This window comes from Macrotis lagotis, chromosome 4 (assembly GCF_037893015.1).
Source record: "Macrotis lagotis isolate mMagLag1 chromosome 4, bilby.v1.9.chrom.fasta, whole genome shotgun sequence".
In the NCBI taxonomy this organism is placed as follows: Eukaryota; Metazoa; Chordata; class Mammalia; order Peramelemorphia; family Peramelidae; genus Macrotis; species Macrotis lagotis.
The window spans coordinates 65,780,757-65,807,741 of record NC_133661.1 but is presented as its reverse complement, the minus strand read 5'-3'; positions in this window follow the sequence as shown (position 1 = coordinate 65,807,741).

Here is a 26,985-nt window from a genome sequence, read left to right as displayed (position 1 = left end):
ATTTCTTATCTGGACTATTGTGATTGTCTCCTTATTGCTCTCTCTGCTTCTCATCTCTCTTCTTTTCAATCAAACTTTAAGTAAATATGTAGGTATCTATTTGTCTATATGACTCTATCTATCTATCTATCTATCTATCTATCTATCTATCGTTTTCTTTTTTAATTCTTTTTTTCATTCCTTCTTTCACTCCATTTTTTCCTCCCTTCATTCCTTCCTTTTTTTCATTCCTTTTGTCCTTTCTTTCCTTCTTTCTTTTTCTTTCTTTCCCAATTGATATTTTATTTTTCCAATTACATACTATGAAAATTTTTTAACATTCATCCAAATGCATATGCATATTTTTCAAGTCATATAATTTTTTGTTCACTCTCCCTATTCACTCCCAGTTCCTCAGCAATGAATAGTCTGGTATTTGTATTCAGAATATTTACAGATAAGTCATTATCTGTATGTAGAGGATTAAGGGAAAAGAATGAAAAACATGAGATAGGAAAGAAAACATAAGAGAAAACTTTTTAAATTGAATGAAATGCTCATTTAGATTTTGTAGGATTTGTTTTTTTCTTTTGTTTTATTTCTCCTCTGGATGTGGATTATCCATAGCAGGTCTCTAAGGGTTTTCCTAACTCTTTGAACTGCTTAGAGGATCTGCATCTGTTAAGGTTGATCAACTGACAATGTTGTCAATGTTTACAATGTTATCTTGGCTCTCTTTTCTTTGCCTAGCATCATATCCTTTAATCCCTTCCTTGCTCTCTAGAGTACAGTCATTCATGGTTTCTTATAGAGCAATAACATTGAATAATAATATTGAAATTCTGTAACTTGTTCAGACATTTCCCAATTGTTGAGTAGCTCCTCAATTTCCAGTTCTTTGCCACTACAAAAAGAGCTACAATGAATATTTTGGGACATATTGGTCTTTTCCCATTTTTATGATTTTTGTTTATAATTCTAGTATTGGTATTGCTAGGTCAAAAGTACTGATCAGTTTTATTACTCTTTGGGCATAGTTCCAAATTGCTCTCCAGAATGGAACCACACCAATGAAATATTAATGTGCCAATTCTCCCACAACCTCACCAAGCATTTTTTTCACTTTTTGTCATCTTAGTCATTCTCATAAGTGTGAAGTTGAATCTCATAGTTGTTTTAATTTTCATTTCTCTATTCAGTAATTATTTTGACCATTTTTTCATATGATTTCATATAGTTTTAATTTCTTCATTTGAAAACTGTCTGTTCATATCCTTTGTTCATTTATCAATGAGGAATGACTTGTAACCTTATAAATTTGATATAATTATATATTTTCAAAATGAGACCTTTATCAGAATCAGTAACTGTGAAATTTATTCAGCTTTCTGTTTTCCTTCTAATCTTGGCTTTATTAGTCCCCAAATTTTTAAATTAGGACTTCTAGGGTGTTGTCAATATAATCGCTTGAAGCTAGAATGCTCCTAGAGATTTTCCCTACACAATGCTAAATGAAGCCTCTACACAGACATTAAAATCTATAGGATCCACCAAAAAGACAATATCAAAACATGTTTTCAATTGTAGAAACCATGAAGGATTTTCAGAGAAGGGGGATAAAGGGAGGTAAACCCAAGCTAGGCAGGAGAGTGGGAAAGCCAATAAATGTCTTTTAGCCATAGTGCAGTCCTGGTTCTAACAGTTCTAACAGTTAGATAGCAAGTCAACAGGTAGGGTCCCAAACTCAAACAAAGTCTGATCCCCAGGAACAATGGGGAAAAAGACAGGACTGTTTTGGGAACAAAATACTGCAGGCAGAAGCTTGACATAAAAGATGAAACAAAACTTTATAAAGGCAAGGCCTGGACTGAATAGACAACATCCTAGCTAATGGCAAGCCAGAAATCAGACTACAGCCCCAGAATAAAAAGTTAGGGCCTATAATCCTTATACTGAAGGAGCAGAGCTCAAATAATCAAATGGACCAAAAAAGTTAAAGGAGTGCTAACCATAAAAAGTTATTATGCAGATAAAGAGATAACAATGCCAATTCAGAAGAAGAAAGCAGTGAAAAATTACAGGGAAAGTACAAAATACTTGGACTCAAATCCTGAAGCTCATTGAAGAGTTTAAAAATTAATTTAAAATCCAAAGAAAAGAAGAAAAAGAAAAATGGAAAAAAGAAATGAGAGTCATGGAGGAAAATTATGAAAAAAAAAATGTCAAAAGAAATCAACTCCTTTAAAAGTAAAATTGACCAATTGGATCAAGAATGCAACTTTTCCATAGATATATTCAACCTACTGGCAAATGAATGTAACTCATCTAAAATTCAAAGTGACAAACTGGAAAAGAAATGCAACTCAAATAAATCTCAAATTGAATAATTAGAAAAAATGTAATTCATCTAAAACTCAGATCAACCAACTGGAAAGAGAAGGCAACTCAGCAAAAAGTAAAATTAACCAATTGGAAAAGGAAACTCAAAAGCTAACTGAAGAAAATAAAGTTCTAAAAATCAGATTTGGGCAAATAGAAACCAACGAGTCTATTAGACTACCAGATTCCACCAAACAAAGTAAAAAGACTTAAAAAAAAAGGAAGAAAATGTAAAATATCTTTTAGGAAGAGTAAACCACCTGGAAAAATATAGATTTAGGAGAGATAATTTTTGAATTACTAGATTATCGGAAAGCCTGGATTGAAAAAAATAGGCTGGAATATATTTTTCTATAAATCATCAAGGAAAACTTTCCAAATATACTAGAACAAGAAGATAAAAATGGAAATTAAAAGAATACACACAATTCATCCAAAAAGCAACCTGAAGATAAAATGTCCAAAGTCTATTATAACTAATTCCAGAATTCTCAAATAAAAGAGAAAATACCATAAGCAGAAAAACAGAAATAAATACAAAAAATCACAGACTTACACAGGATTTATCAACTCCTGGAATACCATATTTTGGAGGGCAAAGAATCTTGGATTACAACCAAGAATTTACTATATTGCAAAAGTCAGCATATTCTCTAAGGGGGGAAATGGATGTTCAATGAAAAGGAGGACTTCCAAAATTTCCTGATAAAAAGATCAGAACTGAACAGAGAGTTCAATGACCAAATACACAACTCAAGAGATTCACAAATAGGTAAGTGAAAAGTGGAAGGACAAAACAAAACAAATATTCAAAACCAACAAATTTTAGACTACCCTAAAAAGGAAGATAAAAAAAATTAATAACTCTTGAGAATTGTATTTCTCTTAAGATAATTAAAGGATTGAATATAATTGAAGAGATTGGACTTAGAGGATATGGGAATAATTTGGTCTTATTTCTCCATTGAAGAGGTCCAAGATGACATCACTATTTTGGAGACAAAAGCCCTAGTGAAAAACAGGGATGTTTACTCTAAACTTAAGTTTCTCAGTTTCCTTTGACCTACTCTAATTCTGCTGTGAGCACTTTTTCAGATGAGTGCATCTTGAGCTGGCAGTCTTGAGTCAGTGGCTCCCATAACTTACATTCAGTTGCAAAATTCTTAAGCATCCCTATACTTAGAACACTTTCAGATTCTTACAGTTAATTAAGACCTGGTTGAATTTAATCACTCTTTACTTAAGAATGGGTTAAGTACCCTGGGTAGGAGGGAAGCTAGATTCTTATAGTTAAGAAAAGTTGAGTTGAACTTAATCTGTACTTTACTTACAAAAGGGTTAAGTACCCTGGGTGAGTAGTGTGGGGAGGGATTGTGGGAGAAAATATGTGGTACAAAAACTTCTTGAAATGATTTGACTTTGGATGATACTTTGAATGGAATATATGTCCTTAGAGGGTACTTGAAAAGTGGTTTAGGTAAAAAAAAAAATATTATAATTTCATGCAATTCAGTACTCTTGAAAAGTGAACTTCTAATGAGGTAGAATAGGGGAGGATATTTAGTGATTTTTGAGGCAATAGTGCTTATCAAACAACAAAGTAATCAATCAATCATCTGTGATTGTAATTTGATAAAACTTTGAGCATATCAAGCAATCAATTAATCAAACCCTGATTGAAGATACCTGATTAAGAGTAGTTGAGAGATAAATAAAATCAGTTGAAGAGACACAAAGATTTAAAAATTTAGATAGAAAGAAGGGAGAGTGTGAACACTGATTAAATTCCAATCAATAGATTTGACCCAGAGAAGGAATAAGATACATTTCCACTTGGGTTTAAAAATCAATCCTAAATTAAAGGAAAGGCAGGAGGAAGATAAGAGAAGAAGGGACTGATAAAAGGGAAGGCCAAGATATAAGTCAAAGTAAACTGAAAGTTAAATTTTAAAAGAAAAGTTAAAAGGCAAAGTGAGTAACCTTTGATCAGGTGAAATGAAAGAGAAAAATCCAAATGGGAAATATAACATGGAGGGAAATACATTAATAGTCTTAACTGTAAATGTGAATGGGATTGAACTGTCCCATAAAACAGAAGCAGCTAGCAGAATTGATTAAAAACCAGAATCCCATAATATGTTGTTTATAAGAAACACAATTGAAGTGGAAAGATACAAAAAGGGGAAAAGTAAAAAGATGGAAAAAAATATGTTATGCTTCAGTTGAATTAAAAAAATTAAAGGTAGTGATCCTGATCATAGATAAAACAATAGCAAAAATAGATCTCATTAAAAGGAATAAAGAAGGAAACTACATCTTCTTAAAAGGAATCATTGGAAATGAAGCTATATCATTATTAAACATGTATGCACCTAGTTATATAATATCCAAATCCCTTGAGGAAAATCTGAGTGAATTACAAGGAGACATAGACAATCAAAAAAATAGGAGAAGGAGTTCTGCCAAATTCTTTATGAGTCCAATATGGTGCTAATACTTAAACCAGGAAAACCCAGAACAGACAAAAGAAAATTATAGACCAATCTCCCTAATGAACATTGACACACAAATCATAAATAAAATTTTTGCAATGAGATTACAGCAAGTTATCACTAGGACAACACATCATGATCAGGTAGAATTTAAACCAGGTATGCAGAGATGGTTCAATGTTAGGAAAACACTCAATATAGTTGAGCATATCAAAAGCAAAACCAACAGAAATCATACGATTATCTCAAAAGATGCTGAAAAAGCCTTTGATAAAACACAACATCCATTCCTATTAAACCTAGAAAATTTAGGAATAAATGGAATTTTTGTTAAAATAATAAGTAGTATCTATCTAAAAGCATCAACAAATATTATATATAATGGGGATAAATTTAGAGTATTTCAAATAAGATCAAGATGAAACAAGGGTGCCCATTATCACCATTACTATTCAAAATAGTACTAGAAGTGTTCGTTTTTATAATTTTTCTTTATGTAAGACATTGGGGTTAAATGACATGCCCAAGGTCATACAATTTGGCAATTATTAAGTGCCTGTAGCTGGATTTGAACTCTGGTCCTTCTGACTCCTGGGTTGGCACTCTATCCATTGTGTCACCCAGTTGCCTCTTAGAAATATCAGCTTTAGAAACAGGAGAAAAAAAGGAACTGAAGGAATCAGAATTGGCTATGAGGAAGCAAAATTTTCACTCTTTCAAAATGCTATAATGGTGTATTTAGACAACTTGAGAAAATCAGTTAAACAACTCTATGAAACAACTAACAAATTCAATAAAGTAGCAGGTTATAAAATAAACTCACGTAAATCATCAATATTTCTATATATGATCAAGAAAGTCCAAGACTAAGAGATACAAAAAGAAATTTAATTCAAAGTAAGTATGGACAGCATTAAATACTTGGGAATATACCTCCCAAGACACTATATGAACACAATCATAAAGCACTTCTCACGAAAACAATGTCAGATCTAAATAATTGGGAAAATATCAATTGCTTATGGTTAGGTTGAGCCAGTATAATAAAAATGACACTTCTAACAAAATTAAATTAATTATTCAGTACTATACCAATCCCACTACCAAATAAGTATTTTATTGATGTAGAAAAAATACTAGCAAAATTCATTAGAAGACAAAAAAGATCAAGAATAGCCATGAAAAAAGGAATATAGCCTAGCTCTATCAGTTCTAAAACTATACTATAAAGCAAGAGTCATCAAAACTATCTGATACTATTTAAGAAATAGAGTATTGAATCAGTGGATTAGGATAGGTTCAAAAGTAACACTTATAAATGATGAGAGTAATCTACTGTTTGACAAACTCAAAGACATTGAGATAATTGGGACAATAATTCACTGTTTGCCAAAAATTTGGGGGAAAACTGGAAAATAGTATGGAAAAATCTAGACATAGAGCCACATCTCACTCCCTATAAGAAAATAAGGTTAAATGGATACAGGAATTATATTTAAAAGATGATACCATAGATAAATTAATAGACCAAGAAATTAATCTATCAGATCTATGGAATGGGGACAAATTTATAACCAAACAAGAAACATAGTACATTATAAACTGCAAAATGAATGATTTTGGTTATATTAAATTAAAAAAGGTTTTGCACTAGTAAAATCAATGCTGCCAAATTTAGAAGAAAAACAGAAAACTGGTGAACAAATTTCACAACTAGAGTTCTGAAAAATGTATCATTTCTAAAATATACAGAGAACTGCTTCAGATTTATAAGGTTGCATGTAATTACCCAATTGATAAAAAATTAAAGGCTATGAATCAAAAGTTTTCAAATGAAGGAATTATTAGTATTATAAACATGAAAAATGTTACAAATCATTATTAATTAGAGCAATGCAAATTGAAACACCTCTGAGGTATTACTTCACGCCTATCAGATTGACTAAGATAACAAAAAGGGAAAATGATCAATGTTGGAGGAGTTGTGAGAGGACTGGGACGTTGATGCATTATTGGTGGAGTTGAGAAGTGATCTAAACATTCTGGAGAACAATATGGAACTGTGCCCAAAGAGCAATAAAACTCTTCGTACCCTTTGAACAGGTCTTTTTTTAAAAAAAAATATTTATTTAAGACAATGCGATTAAGTGATTTACCCAATGTCACACTGCTAGGAAATTATTCAGTGTCTGAGGGCACATTTGAACTCAGGTCCTTCTGACTTCAGGGCCAGTGCTCTATCTACTGTGCCACCTAGCTGCCCCATGTTTATACCATTTGACACAAGAATTCCAATTCTAGGCTTTTACCTAGAAGAAATCATGTGAAAAATGGAAAAAATCCCACATGTTCCAAAATATTCAAAGCAGTTCTTTATATAGTGGTTAATAACTAGAACTTGAGGGGATGCCCATCAATTACAGATTGCTTAAACAAGATAAGGTACATGGAAAGTATAGAATACTATTACTCTATAGGAAACCAAACAAGGATGCCTATCATCACCATCACTATTCAATATATCATTAGCCATGTTAGCTTTAGCAATAAGAGAAGAAAAAGAAAGGAAAGGAATCATAATTAGCAATGAGGAGCCAGAGTTTTCACTCTTTACAGATGATGATATGATGGTATACTTAGAGGAAAGCAGAAAATCATCTAAAAATTACTTAATACAATTAACAACTTCAGCAAAGTAGCAGGATATAAAATAAATGCACAGAAATCATCAGCATTTCTATATATGAACAATTAAGCTCTTGGTGAAGAGACAGAGAAATTCAATTGAACGTAACTGCAGAAAACATAAAATACTTGGGAATCTACCACCCAAGATAAACTAAGAAACTGTATGAGCACAATGACATCTTACTTCTTACACTGAGTCAGAGCTAAACAATGGGAAAAATGTGAATTGTTCATGGTTAGATAGAGCTCATAAAATAAAAATGACAATTCAACCCATATTAAATTATTGATTGAGTGCCATACCGAACTACCGAATAACTATTCTACCCAACTAGAAAAAATAGTAACAGAATTCATAAGGAGCAACAAAAGTTCAAGAATATCAAGGGAATCTATGGAAAAAAAATTATAAAAGAAGGTTGCCCATCTCTACTAGATCTAAAACTATACTGTAAAATGGTAATTATCAAAGTTACCTGGTTCTGGTTAAGAAATAGAGTGATGATGCAGCTAGGTGATGAAGTGGATAGAGCACTGGGCCTGGAGTCAGGAGGACCTGAGTTCAACTCCTGTCTCAGACACATAACAATTACCTAGCTGTGTGACCTTGGGAAAGTCATTTAACCCCACTGCCTTAACATTATTAATCATTAAAATAAATCCAACAGAAATCATATGATTATCTTAATAGATACTGAAAAGCTTTTGATAAAATACAGCATCAATTTCCATTAAAAAATAGAAAGAATAGAAATAATTGATGTTTTCCTTAAAATAATAAGCAGTGGGAGTAGGTGGTGCATGAGAATAGAACACCAGTTCTGGAGTCAAGAGAATCTGAGTTCAAATGAGACCTCAGACACTTGTATGACCTTGGACAAGTCACTTAACCCCATCATCAAAATATATGCATTGGGATTAAACTAGGAACATTTCCAGTAATATCAGGAGTCAAACAAGGATACCCATTATCATCATTACTATTCAATATAGAATTAGCACAAAAATTAATTAAAAAGAAGAAATAGAGTAATGGGTCAGTGGATTATGATAGTATCAAAAGAAACAGTAGTAGGGGAAGCTAGGAAATGCAGTGGATAGAAGACCATGCTGGAATCAGGAAGGTCTCAGTTCAATACTTAATTAACTAGCTGTGTGCTCTTGGGCACATCACTTAATCCCATTGCCTTGAAAAAAACAAACAACCAAAAAAGAAATTGTAGTATATGATTAATTTAATCTACTGTTTGACAGACTCAAAGACATTAACTTCATGGATAAGAACTCACTGTTGAACCAAATTTTGGGGGGAAAACTGGAATATAATTTGGAAAAACTAGGCAAAGAAGCACATCTCACACTCTATATGAAAATAAGATCAAAATGTGTACAGGTTTTAAACATAAAGTGCAACAGCATAGACAAATTAACAGACTATCATTCAGATCTATGGAAAGGGTAGAAATTCATGAACAAGCAAGAAGTTTGATTTTTGACTATATTAAATTTAAAATTTTGCACCAATAAAATAATTGCTGACAAAATTAGAAGTTAGGAGTTCTGATAAAGGTCTCATTTCAAAAATATGCAGATAACTACATCATATTTATAAAGTTCCATGTCATTCCCCAATTTATAAATTTGATCAAAGGATAAAAACAGACAGTTTTCAAAAGAAGAAATTAAAGCTATATATAACCATGTGAAAAATATTCCAAATCATTACTGATTAGAGAAATGTTAATTTAAACAACTATCAGGTTCCTCCTCACAATTATCAGATTGACTAAAATGAAAAAAATGGGAAATGATCAGTGTTGGAGAGGTTTTGGGAGGACTGGAACATTGATGCATTGCTGGTGGAGTTGTGAATGTATCCAACTTTTCTAGAGAGCAATATGAAACTTTGCCCAAAGAGCAATAAAACTGTTCCTTCCCCTTTGACCCAGCAATTCCAATTCTAGGCCTATATCCAGAAGAAATAAAAAAAATGGGGAATACTCCAACATGATCCAAAATATTCTTCTTGGAGTGGCAAAGAATTGGAAATTAAGGAGATGTCCAAGAATGGGGTAAATTATGCATTCTGAATGCTATGTAGTACCATTGCTCTATAGGAAACCATAGAATGGTTGGATGGAATAAATTATGGGAACTGATGCTGAGTGAAGGAAGTAAAACCAGAAAACATTGTACATAGTAGCAAAAACATTGTGAGATGATCAACCCTGATGGATGTAACTGCTCTCAGCAGTTGGAATGACTAGGACAATCTGAGGAGAACAGTTAGGACAATGCTATCCCCAAACAGGAAGGAAAACAAGACAAAACAAAAAAAAATCTACAGAATGTGAATGAACATTACATTCACTTTTTTAAAACTTTCACTTATGTATTTCTTTTCTATCTTACAATTTCCTTTACTTTTCCTTAATCCTAGTTCCTCATATAGATAATGACAAATTTGTAAACCCATTAAACACAAATATGCATGTTCAATATTCACTTGACTGTTCACCACTGAGGGGAGGGGGTTGGGAAGGGAGGGTGTAAGGAAATTATGTAGTTTAATAATATGCTTAATAATATTAATGTGGATGAATGTTTAAAAATTCATATAACATGTAAATGAAAAAATAAAGTAAAATAACCATTAGAAATTTGAAAATAATTTTTAAATTTAATATAGTGAAAATCATCTTTTTTGCAATTTATAATATACTCTATTCCTTGCTTGGTCATAAAATTCTCCCCTTTCCAGACATCTGATAGAGTATTTGTTGACTTATTAATTCATCTATTATATTTCCCTTTATGTTTAAATTCTTTATCCATTTTGGCCTTATTTTGGTATTGGGTGTGAGATATGTGTCCATGATTATTTTTTTCCATGCAAATTTTAAGTTATTCCAAAAATTTTGTCAAATAATGAGTTTTTAATCCAAGAAACCAATATCATTGGATTTCTCAAAAATTAACTTGCTGTAGTCTTTTTACTACTGCTTCTTTAGAACCTTTCCTACTTCACTGATCTGTTACTCAATTTCTTAACCAAGACCAGGTAGTTTTGATGACTGATGCTTTGTATTATAGGTTTAGATCTGGTAGTGCTAGGCTACCTTCTGTTACATTTTTTTCATCAATTTCCTTGATATGCTTGACCTTTTCTTAATTCATATGAATTTTGCTACTATTTTTTCTATGTAGGTAAAATAGTTATTAGATAGTTTGAGTAGCATGGTATTTAATAAGTAATTTAATTTGGGTAGAAGTGTCATTTTTAATATATTAACTGGACTTAACCATGAACAATTGCCATTTTTACAATTGTTTAGGTCTGACTTCAATTATGTAAAGAAGTGTTCTGTAGTTCTGTTCATATGTTTTTTTTTCTTTTTTCTTTCCTTTCCTTTTCAAGGCAATGAGATTTAATGATTTTCCCAAGATCACATAATTAAGTAAGTATTAAGTGTCTGAGGTTGGATTTGAACTTAGGTCTTTCTGACTCCAGGACCTGTACTGGCCTCCACTGGGACTCCGAGCTGCTCCTCTTCTTTTTTTAAGTAAGACAACAAGCATGTATTAAGCAACTTTCATGTGTAAGATATTGTGTCACAGATATAAAGGAAACATAGATCTAAAGGTAGATTCCCAAGTATTTAATATTGTCTGCAGTTACTTTAAATGGAATTTCTCTTTCTTGCTCTTGAGTATTTTATGTTCATATATCAAAATGCCAGTTATTGATGTGTGTTTATTTCATATCCTGCTAGTTTTCTAAAATTGTTAATTTTTTTCAAGTTTTTTTTAAGATGATTTTCTTAGGTCTTCTAAGTATACCAATGTATGATCTACAAAGCTTCACTTCCTTATTATCAATTCTTATTCCTTCCTTTCCTTTTTTCTTCCTTCCTTCCTTCCTTCCTTCCTTCCTTCCTTCCTTCCTTCCTTCCTTCCTTCCTTCCTTCCTTCCTTCCTTCCTTTCTTTCTTTCTTTCTTTCTTTCTTCTTTCTTTCTTTCTTTCTCTTCTCTCTCTCTCTCTCTCTCTCTCTCTCTCTCTCTCCTCTCTCTTTCTTTCTTTCTTTCTTTCTTTCTTTCTTTCTTTCTTTTCTTTTCTTTTTTACTATATTACAAAAGACACAGTACCAACAACTAAGTGCTCCGTGCAAAAAAAAAATTCCATGTCTCCCCTATAGTCTTTTAGTATATGATACAAACTCCACTATAAGGCATTTGAAGATCATTACAATCTCAGATGACCATAACTTCTCAACTTTAGTGCATATTGTTCATATTATTAACTCTGTAGTTGCCTGTTAGATTAATTATTGTTTATTAAATGTAACATTCTTTTATATTCATTTACTATTCATAGAATGCATAATCTTTTTCTTTCTGATATTCAGAATCTTATTAGTTTCCTTTAGGCCTTAGCTCAGTAATTATTTTTTTTCTCTTAAACTTTCTCCCATGTCTTTAGTTTTGATAGCATTTTCTGTAGTAAAATTATCTAACGCTATCTCTTTATAATACTCAGTAGAATGTAAACACCTCAAGGGCAGGTACTGTTACATTGCTCCTTGGTAATCCAAGGCATTTAAAGTATATTTGAAAAATTGAATTTTGTTGAATTGAAAAGTAATTTAAAGTCATTGCTAAGAATATGTGGCAGGAGCTCTCATTTCCCTGGCACAAAAATTCCCTTCTTCAAATCAGATGCCTCCATCCTCTGAAACACTTAATCAAAGCCAAGTCTAATGTTATATGTATATGTATATAGATCTATATCTATCAATCTATCTATCTCTATATCTCTATCTCTTGCTATCTCTATCTCTATCTCTACCTATCTATCATCTATGTATCTATGTATCTATGTATCTATGTATCTATCTAAAATGAAAGAAAGGCAAAATTGGAAACATTCTTCCTGACTCTTTAGCCAGTCTTTTCATTAATATGATGAAAAATGGGGAAAAATGATAATTAGTCTGAAGCAGATATCATATGTGTATTGAGTCCTCCAGGATAATCCATGAAGCAAGAATTCCTTCAGTGTTTTAGATTATATCCTTTAAACTTGTGAGTATTGGCCAAGGATTGAATTAGAAGAGATATATTTTGAAGGTTGAAATTTGCATTAATGAAGGAAATACCCACATATGAAACTATAGACTTTTTAGTATTTCAAATTATATATTTTTCTTTAGGTTGCTTCCCGGGTTTGATATCCACATTCACAGGGTGGGTCTACCAGAGTTTCTTTTTTTAAATTTTTTAAATTTTTACTCTCAGAATCAAGCTGTAGACTAGGGGGTTAAAATCACACTAAAATAGTTCACTGGTTCCCATTGGATATTCTTCAGTAACAGGCAGACAATGGAAACAATTAATTTACAACGAAGGCATTTACTAAGAGGTTGAGTATGAGCTTCAGCTACAAAATAACCCCAATCCATAGTGAAGCCTGAGGCACAATTTACTACAATTATATACAAACGTCTCTGTGAAGAGTTGAGAACAATTTAAGATATGAGGATAATTATGTATTATATGAGGATTCATCATCATATGAAAACACATGATGCCATTTGCCCAATCCAAACTTTTCTGGTTTTTTTACAGTTTCTCTGATGTCAACAATAGTGGTTTAAAAATTGCACTTAACAAAATCACTGGAATATATTTCATCTGGGCCATATTTGACATTAAGTTCAATTGGACAAGAAAAGATTCTCATACAGTCTTAATTAGAGAGGTTTTTCAGTTCCATTCAATTCATTTTCCTTCCTCTATTTCAAAATCTTCAATATCATGGACCATGAGAGAAGATAGGAACAAAACAAAACAGCAATTCTGTACTTCATGATTTGTTTGATCACTGGACAAGGAATCACATTTCAACATCTGTCACCTCTTCTTTGACTTGCCTTGCTTGCTTGCTCCACCAGCTCCAAATTTAATTGTCACCATTACTTTGGTCCTTATCTGAAACCCTAAATTGAAGAATTTTGGACATTATTCTAGCAAAACTATGTCACTTATGGGCATATATAAAATTGTGACTTGATTTTTTTCTTCTTATGTATCACACATGATAGAATGACAACTATTATTTCTAAAGTTTTCCATTATTTCTTTTTTGTTGTTGCTGTTTTTTGCAAGACAATGGTGGAATTAAGTGACTTGGTCAAGATCACACAGCTGGGAAATTAAGTGTCTGAGGCTGAACTTGAACTCAGTTCTTCCTGACTCCAGGGCCACTATCCACTAAGCCATCTAGCTGCCCCCATTTCATCTTCAATAAACAGTTCTTCCTTGTTCGTCAGAATCATGTCCAGAATAGCAGCTGTCCCATATTTTTTTTTTCATTCTATGAAATGAAATTGTGGGACAAGTTTATTAAGTTGTCCACTCTTCATGGAGAGTCTTCTGGTAAATATTTGGAAAGTTGTGGGCATGCATGACAATGTTCTCTCACCTCTCTGCCATGTTAGCAATCTGCGTCATTCATCAACAGTTTTTACCATCGTAACCGGTAGTCTGAAGCATCCTGATATAATAATATCACATATATTTATGTTTCCTTTAATCCATACCAAATACAGTAAATATGGTTTCCATTGTATGTTTTGACAATGTATAATAATTTTCTTCCCAGGTATTGACTTAGGAAAAGTATTCAAATTTTTGCTATTCAGCAATTTTATCTTTTAATTACTATCATTAATAGGATTTCTAGGAATGAAATATTGTTTTCCTATTTATCACCCTTGCACCTAGTACCCTGTCTGAGAATAGGCAGAATTTACCTTGTATTCAAATCTCAAATTCACTCATACTGTGAAAATTTGTGTCATTTTGGCAAATTGTTCAATCTGTAAATTTAGAAATTTTATTCAGAAAAGTCATCCTCATTCCATTGACTAATATAATATTAACCTATGTATTTCCTTCTTTATGGAAACATTAATAACTGCCCTCACAGGAATTTGCATATATTCAGAACTCAATAAATATGATTGATTGGCATCACACTGCTATTATAACAACCTTATATGAAAAGTAGGACAAATGCAGCATGAGAATCCATCCCATGACTTTTCTCATTAAAAAGTTTCTTGGGTATTTGATTGCTTCTTTTACCGTTTTCTAAATAGAGTTGACATGATGAAGACAATTCTAAAGTCCTTGTGATGGAAAATGTGATCCCCAGCAGATAAAGAACTATGGAGTTTGAATGCAGACCAAAGCATACTATTTCCCATTTGTAATGGACTTTTAAATATTTTTTATGTTTTATGTTTGCCTTCATATGTTTTCCCCTTTTGTTCTGATTCTTCTTTCACACCATGACTATTATGGAAATATATTGAGTATAACTGTACATACATAACCTAAGTGGCTCTTTGGATAGAACATTGGCAGTGAAGTCAAGAGGATGAGAGTTTGAATTCAATCTCAGACACTTGACACTTACTAGCTGAGTGATCTTGGGCAGGTCATTTAACCTTGATTGCCTCATATCCAGGATCATCTCCAGTTCTCCTGATTCATAACTGGTCATTGGACCTAGATTGCTCTGGAGGAGAAAGTGAGACTGATGACTTAGCACAGCACCTCCTCACTCAAATTCAGTTCATGTACCTGTCACAGCATAACTTCCCCTGTGGTAATGGTCTTTTTTGAGAATGAAGGACAAACATCTACCTACTCACACAGTCACCACCTTAGTACAGAATTCTCATTTACTTTTATCTAGAACATAGCTATAACTTTCAGTCTTGCTGTTTTCTCTGTAAATTGTTTTCTGAATAAGTGGGAAAAATACAGTTATCCAAGACAATTCTGAAGGATTTATGATGAAAAAATATTATCCTTTCCCAGAGAAAGAACGGATTTTGTCTGTATACAGATTGAAGCATTTTTTAATTTTTACTTTCTTTTTTGAATTTTTTGTTAGTTTTTTCACAATATGAACAATACGGAAATATTTTGCTTGACTACATATGTATAACATAACAAATTGCTTGCTTTCTCAATGAGAGAGTGGGTAAAAAGGAAGAAAATTTGGAACTCAAAATTTTAAGAACAAATATTAAAAATTATTTTACATGGAACTGGAGAAAAATGTAATACTGAATAAATCTGGAAAAAACAAAAACCAATGACAAATAAATAAGTGGCAGAGATTCTTTTCAATGATGAAGGGTCACCCTCACACTTCCCTATTAATAAAATTCTTTGATCCTCCATTTAGTCAATGATCGAATAATAATTCTTTGTTCCTTTCTGAAAGTTCTGCTTTTTGTGCTCTTTTATGCACAAGGGGATTAATACTTTTTCCTTATGAATGACTTCTACCTATTTATATTATTTATAAGTAAACATGTACACATTGAAGGAAGATCTTTTTAAAATATGTTTTGTTTTGTTTTTATTTTGGGTGGGGTGAGGCAATGGGTTTAAGTGACTTGCCCAAGGTCACACAGTTAGGTAATTGTTAAATGTCTGAGGCTGGTTTTCAACTCAGGTCCTCCTGATTCCAGGACCAGTGCTCTATCCATTGTGTCACATGGCAGCCCTGAGGGAAGATCTTAAAGAACAAAATGACCCAGTTAAAAAAATTAATGAAAGACTAACCAGAAGTGTTGTGCAAGTGAGGAGCTTCCTTGCACAATCACCTCAGAACCCATTGTCAAATTCTCAATGTGAATATTTAACCCCAGAAATAAATACTGCAGATCAGGGTATGATTTATTGTTTTGCTGCCTAGAATTAAAAAAGTGGTAATAATGCCCTGTCTTTATCTCTATACCATTACTCACATTTTTTCCTGTTCCTGAAAGAGACATAGCCTAATAGTTGAAATATTGGGTAGATTAGTTGAAATATTAATTAGATTTTTTTTATCAATTTAAACATCACTTCTTTTATTTAAGCTTCTCTGAAAATCACTTCATCCACGCTTAGACTTCAATTATCCTTCAATTATGTGATTTCTCATTGCGAATTTCTGTAATATCTCTTCCTTCTTCCTTCCTCTCTAATATTTTCATACCCTAAGTTGCATTTATATTTATAATACCCTCTTTATTCTCAGCTGCTACACAGGTAGCCATTACATGTTCTTGATCTTTTATGCCAGCAGAATCACCTGGTACACTACCTTGCTTAGATTCCAATACAAATTAAGTGCCAAGAGGAAAGAAATAAATAAGCATTTAAGTGTCCACTGCATGCAAAGCACTGTGTTCACCTTTACAGATTTTCATTCATGTGAGCCTCAGAGCAGTTCTAGGAGTTAGGAGACATTATGACCCCAATTTTGAAATAGAGAAAACTGAAGCAAACATAGGAATTGACTTGTTCAATTGAGGCAATTTGAACTCAGATCTTCCTGACTCCAGGTCTAGTGCTTTCTCCATTGGACTCCTAATTAGAAGGCAGAGGTTGTTAATTTTCTAGAACTGAATCCCACATAGAAATTAATAGTTAAATCAATAGCTACTAAACTGAATACAGGAAATAAGTGAGTACCTTTGTGATTGAATGGAAAACCGATTGTTTTGTTCCTAGATAGAATGAAAATAAAGATCTATAGAGGTAGACTTGTCTGTTCTATAACTCTTTAATGGGAAGACAATTCATTCTTCAGTGTTAGAAAATAATACACTAGGACTTTATGGTGTGTTGGATGGAGGGTTGAAAGAACGTGAATCTGAAATCAAGACCTCATTTTCAATATCATCTCTGCCATTTATTATATTTACTATATTATTGAACGGTTGGGTGTTTGTGTGTGTCTGGTCTAGAAAGTAATCCTTTGAATTAAGAATATAAGAAAATCCTATTGTCCTTACTAAAAGTATATTATTTGGCCTCAAAATATTGTTTCGAGGCTATTTTAACCTGGATGACAGGGTTCATTCTTTGGAGTCTTCCCTGAGGTATAGATGCATAAGCTAGAATTTTTCCTTGCAAGACTATGGAGGGTCATTCTGAGACTCCTCAGTCATATGGATTTAGATGTTGCTGATCCCTTGCATGTGATGATTGGTTGTGGCAAGAAAACCTGATTGTGACAAGTGGTGACTGATGGTGGCAAGATGATCTTATTGTGACCTGTGATTTTAATGACACTTTTTCTTTTCTGGAAATAATAAGTTTATCTACTTATTACATATAATAACTTTCATAATCTGACATGTGTGGTCATTTCTTTCCTGACGCAACCTGAAATTAACTTATTGCTGCAATTACCAGTTACTCTGCCACACAATTCTAAACTCTACTTTGATAAAAAAGTTTAAAATTCTACGTGAGAGAGGTATGGAAAGAGTGCAATTCAATTCCCAATTATATTATTGTACAATGTTTTCTCATAAGATATAACTTCATATAACTTTGTGGCAAAATATAATGATGCCTTGGAAGAAAGTACCTTTGGAAATACAATGAGAAACTATTCAGTTTAGAAAAGCAGGCAGTCTATTTTATTATTTTTTTGCTACTAGTGTTATCACCTTATACAGGAGGCAAGGGCAAAACATTTATCTAGATAGGTAGCTTTCCATTATTATTTACAAACTTAGATTAAAATAATGAGTCAATGAATTTGAGTGATTTCTAATGAGCAAAAAAATCCTTTCTCCAATTAACAAATTTATCACTGAAATGATTGGTTAGACTGGGAAGAATCACAAGTATCATATCATTTTTAGAGTCTTTGCTATAAGTACTTCTAAATGGAACACCAACTGTTCAGAATCTTTGGATGTTTGTATAAAAAATTACCTTAGAGTTTATATGTCTTTTGATCAACACAAATAAAAGTCATTCTCAAAGCAAAAATAAGGTAGCATTGAACATTAAAGCAGAAAATCATCTTGATGTTCTAGATAAAAAAATTACAAAAATATTTATATGCCTTTTTTGTTTACCTAGGGATGCCTTTCCTTTATTGTTAGTCTTGAAACAAAAGAAAATGTCTGACTTCCAGGGAAAAAAAAAAAAAAACATTAGATATGACTCATCAAATGTTTTTTTTTTCTATCAAGTCAGAAAGGTCATAAGGTATTCTAAAACATAGAAGATGCTTTAGAACACTATATCCTGAATTGTCATCTAAAAAAGAGGACATTTTTAATTAAAACTTCTTTGCCTGATACAATTAAGAATTTATCCCTTCCTTCTTGGAATAATCACCCTAGATCACAGGCATTCCTAGAAAAATGATAAAACACTTGACAGAAATTCTCTTGATGATAACAAACCAAAGCAAAAATTTCAACCAACACACAAACAAAATCAGGGAAAGGTCTTTATGATATGAATGAATCAGTGACAAAGAATTTATTAAGTTCTTACTATGTGTCAATCAGGGTACTGAGTTCTGAGACTGCAATTGTAAAACAATTGTTTAGAAACAATTCTTAATAAAACATAAAGAATTGTTAATAAAAATGTACATTCTAATAAAAGTCAGCATTTCAGAAAAAAAAAAATTATGGAAAGACTTGCGTTAATTGATGCATAGTGAATTGAACAGAACCAGAAGTGCTTTATGTGCAATTACATTGATGTTGTAAGGCATCAACTGTGAATGACTTAAGTTATTGTCAGTAATAAAATGAGCCAGAAAAATCCAAATAATGAAATGACTAGTGATGAAAAATACTATCTACTTCCAAGGAAAGAACTGATGGAAGACAATAGTAGATTTAAACAATTACTTTACACTTTATTGCTTTTTGGGGGGGGGTTGTTGTTTTCTTTCACATGACTGATATGAAAATATGGTTTGCATCAATACATAGCTGCCACATATATAACATTGCTTACTTGCTCAGGTAGGGGAAGGAGTGAGAAAATTTTCAAATCAAAATCATAAAAGAATGAATATCAAAATTATTCTCACATGCAATTGGGAAATAAAGGTATTAACGAGAGAGACAGACAGATAGACAGACAAACAGACAGAGACGGAGAGGTCTTTAAGTGCATAGTAACATGGAAGAATATTTTAAGTGAGAAGTTAGGAGGATAGATTCATTTACCATTTTCAGGAAGTAGGACAGAATGGTTCCACAACTGTCCTGAGTATCAATAGGTATTTATTCATTACTCAGTGCTAGTCACTGTGGAGAAAGGCAGGGGAAGAAACCTTTCAAATCAATATTAATGACAACCAGAGAGTAAAGTAAAATGTGATTGGACTCAAGCCTAAGAGTGACTAAATCAACTGAAAATCAGGACATCAGGACCAGGACCATCTGTACAGAGAGGGATTAAATATTTCAAGCATTAATATCTGACCTTAACTCATGGGAGATGATTCTAGTTTTTAGTTTTTGTTGAGCAAATTTAAATTCATTAATCATAGTGTTTATTTTTCATTAAACAATAACTTTATTACAAAGAAATGTCACCCAGATGACAAATTCTCTTGAATATAATGGTAACTCTAATGGACTTGGAATGGGGAAGACCATTCAGTTAAAAAATTAAAATTAAAAAAAAAATTCCAGTCTTTGCAAAGCATGGTATAATTCCATGAAACAAATGAAATGTGTTGTTCAACTCTTTCATTACCAAAAATATAGACATCCCATGAATTTATACAATGGGAAAAACAAAAATTTCTAGAATGTCTTTGCATGAGACAGCTGCTAAGATTTTTATTTTTTTACCTTTCTCTGTGTAAAATGGCTCTGATCATTTAACCTCAAGAGGACACTATTTGGTGCATGAAATAATTCCTTCAAGATTCTAATCATTTCCTATGCAGTTGCTCTCCTGCTCTTTAAGAACTGCAGAAACTCAGCATTCTGGAGATTAAAATTATTTTTGGGACTTCTGGCCAAGATGGTGGAGAGAAGTCAGGCATTGTGCTAAGGTCTCCTGGCTTTTCCTCCAAATTAATATGAAAAAATCCTCTTAATAGAATTTGAATACATAAAATCCAGAGAAGAACAAAGGAGAAGATCAAGCAAAAATACCTAAATAATGCTATCTCACAAAAAGAAATTTAACAAGCTAACACTGAACTTCCTAAGAAAAAAATCTCCAGGGTCAAGTGGTTTCATACATGTAAATTCTATCAATAATTTAAGTAACAATTAGCTCCAATTCTATACAAACACTTTGGAAAAATAGGTGAAGATGGAATTCTACTTGACTCCTATGACACCATTATGGTGCTGATACCTAAAGTAGGAAGAGTCAAAATGAAATAAAATTATAGAATAATTTCCCTAATGAATATAGATGCAAAAATTTTAAATAAAATCTTACCAAAGCAATTAAAGCAAGTTATCACTAGGATAAAACACTATGACCAAGCAAGATTTATCCTAGGAACACAGGATTGGTTCAATATAAGTAAAACTGTTAATATAATTGACTATGTCAATAACAAACCTAAAAGAAATTATATGATTACCTCAATAAATGCTTAAAAAAAATTGACAAAATACATCACCCATTCCACTAAAAACACTAGACAGTGTAGGAACAAATGGATTGTTCCTTAGAATGATTAGCAGTATCGAACAGGAAAGCATCAACAAACATACACAACAGGGATAAGCTAGAGGCATTCCCAATAAGATCAGGGGTGAAAAAAGTTTGTCCGTTATAACCACTATTCTTCAATATTGTATTAGAAATGTTAGCTTTAGCAATAAGAGAAGAAAAAGGAATTGATGGAATTAGAATTGGGAAGGAAGAAAGAAAACTTTCACTCTTTGCAGATGACATGATGTTGTACCTACAGAATTCTAAAAAAATCATCTACCAAACTTTTAGAAACAATTAACAATTTAAGTAAAGTCACAGGATATAAAAAGAAACCTTCTTGAATCCTCAGCATTTCTGTATATTAATAGCAGGATACAGCAGCAAGAACTAGAAAGAGAAAATCCATTTAAAGTAACTGCAGACAATATAAAATACTTGGGTGCCCATCTGCCAAGGCAGACTCAGAAAATCTATGAACACAACTATAAAATACTTTTCAACAGAAATAAAATCAGATGTAAATAATTGGGCAAATATCAACTCATGGATAGGCCAAGCTAATATTATAAAAATGACAATTCTACCTCAATCTACTTATTTAATCTTACCAAACGTCCAAAAAATTACTTTAATTAACTTGAAAAAGTTCTAACTAAATTCATATGGAGAAATAAAAAGTGAAGAATATCCAGGGATTTAATGAAAAAAAGTGTAGAAGAAGGTGGCTTAGCCTTACCGGATCTAAAATTATATTATAAAGCATCGTTCATCAAAACAGTATGGTAATGGTTCAGAAATAGAGTAGTGGAATCAGTGGAATAGATTAGGTGCAAAAGACTCAGCAGTCATCTGCTGTTTGGTAAACCCAAAGAGTTCAGTTTAGGGGTAATCATCCCTCTTCAATAAAAACTGTTGGGAAAATTGAAATTTACTATGGCAGAAGCTTGGAATAGACTAACATCTCACACCCTATACCAAGGTAAGATTATAATGAGTATGTGATTTAAAGATAAAAGACAATCTTATAAGCAAATTAGTAGATAGAAGCATGGTTTACTTGTGACATTTATGGAAAGGGAAGCAGTTTATGTCCAAGGAAGAGATGGAGAAAATCTTTAAAAACAAATTGGGCAATTTTGATCACATTAAATTAAAATGCTTTTGCACAAACAAAACCACTGTAACCAAGATCAAAAAAATGTAGCAAATTGGGAAATGATTTTTACAACTAGTGTTTCTGAGAAAGGAATCATTCCTAAAATATATAGAGAACTGAATCAAACTTATTTAAAAAAAAGGCAAGCCATTTCCCAATTGACAAGCGGTCAAAGGATTTGCAAAGGCAATTTACAGATGAGGAAATAAAAACTATCTATAGTCATATGAAAAATTGTTCTAAATCATTACTGATTACAGAAATGAAATTTAAAGTAACTCTGAGGTATCATTGTACATCTCTCAGATTGGCCTATATGATCAATAAGGACAACAATATTTAATGTTGGAAGGGATGTGGGAAATCTGGGATATTAATACATTGTTGGTGGACCTGAAAACTCATCCAGCATTTCTGGAGAGAAATTTGGTATTATGCCCAAAAAGCAATGAAAATGTGCATACCCTTTGATCCAACAATACAACTACTGGGTCTATACCCTGAAGAGATCTCGGAAAAGGGTAAAACTCCAATTGTACAAAATATTCATATTCATAGCAGTCTTATTTCTACTAACAAAGAATTGGAAATCAAGTGAATGTCCATCAAGTGGGGAATGACTGAACACATTGTGATATATGTATTTTATGGAACATTGTTGTTCTATTAGAAACCAAGAGGGATGAGATTTCAGAGAAGCTTGGAAAGACTTGCATGAACAGATGCTGAGCAAGATGAGCAGAATCAGGGGAACACTGTATACCTTAACAGCAACATGGGGGTGATGATCAACCTTAATGGAATTGATCATTCCATCAGTTCAATAATCAGGTACTATTTTGGAACCCCTGCAATGGAGAATACCATCTGTATCCAGAGAAAACTGTGGAGTTTAAACAAAGACCAAAGTTTATCACCTTCAACTTTTTAAAAAAGTATTTTATGTACTACATAATTTTGCTATCTCTAATATTTTATTTTCTCCTCAAGAGGATGATTTATTTTCCAACACATTCAATTGCAATCAATGCATAGCATGGAAACAATGTAAAGATTATCAGATTTCCTTCTGTAGAGGGGGGATGGGGGAGGAAAGGGAGAGCAGGGGGAAAACTTGTAAAATTCAAAACCTTAAAGAAAATGATAGGTCAAAGCTACTATTGTTTTTTACTGGAAAAATAAATAAAATATTAGTAAAAAAGAAATTATTTTGGAAAATTGCACCTCATCAAAATTTTCTGCTTCAAGTTTCTCTCACTCTCCCTTTCCTTGAAAACTATAGAGAGTGGACAGTAAAGAACTACAAATGTTCTACTATTTTAAGGAGCATGACCAAGACATTCACCTCTTCATTTCCTATCTGGTCACTCTTGGATTTCTTGATCCCCAGATACTCTTCATTCTGTAAGATAAAATTACATCTTAATTATTCTCATTTCATTCTTCACTATGTTGTTCAAATATTTCCATATTTTTTCTAAAACCATTGAGTTCATCATTTATTTTTTTGAATTTTTGAATTTATCTACTTTTAAAAAATATTTTATTTATTCATTTTTCCATATACATGCAATGATAGATTTCAACAATCAATTTTTGGCAAGATTTTTTTCCCTATCTTTCTTTCCTCTCCCCTCCACCTGACAGAAAACCATCTAATATTGGCTATACATGCATAACCACATCCTTTCTTATAACACAGAGATATTCCACCTCAAACATGTACCACAACTTGGGTAGAGGGAAGTAAAAGAAAGAAAAAGAAAGAAATTTTACATGATAATTTTTTTTGTATAATTAAAAGGAATAACAAGTTGACTATAGTGGATCTGTAATTTCATGTACAATCCCCTTTTTATGGTACTATGTCAAGGAAATTTTTCTATTACTCCGTAAATTAAAAACAAAATGTAATGAAATGAAATTAGCTATCCAACTTATTCCTTCTCAGATCATTTTCCAAGCAGAGATAGAACTTCATGATAACTTACCTGAAGACTTTCTTAAAGCCCTTTGAAGACAAGGGCTACCATGTCTTGCTTCATATTTCCAGTAATTCATAGAGTACCTCGTACATATTAAGTTCTCAATAAATATTAATGATCTTTGATTCCAAATCTTCTGAAACTTTTTGGCATATTATGTTTCATGTACTGCTTAAATACAATTAAATTCCATTCATAAATATAATTCTTTATTTATAATCCTTGCAATATTCTTTGTGGCAGAGAAAAGAAATATGCTTATGCCCACTTTATATTTGAGAAAATTTAATTAGAAAGATTGGGCGAATTTGAGAATGTCACCCCTATATTCTAGTGTGTATATGATCTTATCAAGACAGGTATGTTACCCAGTGTATGACTTACTAATGAGCTCAAGTCATCCAATCTTGTTCATGCCTTCTGATAATTTCACCAGTCAGTTGGCATAATGAGTTGGAATGCTTCTATGCATTTTCTTGGTGTAAATTTACTCAGATAAAAAATGATCTAAGTATAATACATCTGACTATCTCACAAGAAATGTCCAAGAATTGTCAATGAACTCTTTCTGATAGGAATGGCATCCAATTGGATTGAGTTAATGTAGCAAATGAGAGTATTTATGCAAAGAACTCTGAAAACTATTAAGTATTATCTAGCTATTCCATATACCCCAGAGTGGTACTATGAGGCTAAATGATCACAGTCATTGCCAGTAGTGCTCTCAAGATGTCAAGTGGTTATCTTACTAAGTCTATATAAGAAGTAGATTCTGGAGGCAAGGGTAGAATACAGAGTACTAGAGAATAATGTTCTGACTGTAACATATTCATTGCTCTTATCTCAACTTCAAAGAATAGTCATGTCTTTGAATGTAGTTGTGTCAAGAAGCTGAAAAACTATTGCTCATGCAATTCAGATATTAGGTTCACAAAGAGAATCTTCGAGGCCAACTTTCAATATGTCCTTCATATGTGCTTCCTTAAGACAGATGGTTTTAATAGACTTATAAAACCCAGTGCTAATATTCTTCCTGTGACCTACTTACTAGAAACTTTGTCCCATTTCAGTGTCAGTTGAACATGTTTTATTCTGTATCTTTCCCTATTCTATCCATCCCTCTTAAAAATGATTTGGCATTGCTCAAATCAACTCAATGGAAAATATAAATTTATATGATGATTTACATATATATATATGAAAAAATATTTTTAATAACAAATTTTTGGCCCGCACTATTTGTTTTCCAATGCTCTATCTACTTTCTTAATATATTTATAAATTAATTTACTCCATGACTTCTACTATTTTTTAACAGGGAAATATATTTAAAAATGGATGGCATAATAGTATTGTATAAACTTTTGATAATGAATTATATTTCAAATTCAACTCATTATGACCAAGGAATTTGAATGGAATATTAATATTTACAAACTATTTGTTGGTATTTCATTAGTTCCCCACTTGGCTAACTAGCTTTTTTTCATAAAAACTGACAACACAAATAATGAATTCTTATTGTGATATAGAAAATACATTTTGATATGTAGGAATATTGGTTCTCAGTTATCTCTAAATATAAATGCATGTATATATACATATGCATGTGTATGTATGTATGGATGGATATATAATTTTATTCAATTATTGCTCTCTCTCTAAGGTGATAAGTAGATATTCCATCTATTTAACTATTTAAAAAATTCTCAGGGGTGGCTAGGTGATGCAGTGGATAGAGCACCTAAGTTCAAATCTGGCCTCAGATGCTTAATAATTACCTAGCTGTGTGCCCTTGGGCAAACCACTTAACCCCATTGCCTTGCAAAAGTCTAAAAAAATTCTCCCAGAGGGCAATGGTAGAGAAATGTGTCATTAATAACATAACTATGAATATGAAGTCACCTTTAATTATAATCTGCCAAAATTATTGATACTTTTGAAACTATAAATGGTATGGATCATCCCTACCTTTTCACCTTCTCATACTTTATATTTTTGTCAGTTTTCTAAAAATTCTCAATAAAAATATGCTCAGCATATCTAAGGCCTTTTTCTTATTATTTAAGTACCTCATTTAATAAATAAGCATTTATTGAGTGGTTACTATGTACCAAGAACTTTGCTTAGCTTGGGGGGGGAGAGAAATACTAAAGAAAGTCAGAATACGTGGCCAGTTTTCCAGAAGCTGAGTCTAATGGGAAAAACAACAGGCAAAACAATTTGAACAAATAAGATACAGAGAAGATCAATTTGAAATAGTCAACAGATGCAATATGCTAGAACCCTGGGCTTGTCATTGGATCACTGGACTTTCTAGCTGATTTTCCTCAATGCCATTTGATATTTTCCTATTATGAGTACATAGTATCAGAGCATCAAAGATTTGGAAGTAGAAAAAACCTCAGAAACCTTGTAATCCATTGTCTCTTATTTTACAGATATAGAAATGGAGACTGAGTAGAGTTACATGACTTGCCCAGAGTCACATAAGTATCCAATGTGAAATATGACATTATTACCTAAGGTCCCTGACTTCAGAGTCAAGCTTTCCCCTTTCTACCAAAAGAATAAGTTAAATACAATTTCTGTCATGAATTTATATGTGAGAATATGTTCTTGCTGACAGATTTTCATCATATGTATTTCTATACATATATATATATATATATACATACACACACACACACACACACATATATATATATATATATATATATATATATTATATATATGGTGTATTTCTATTCCCCATTCTTTAGAGATAAAAGTATTTCATTATTCA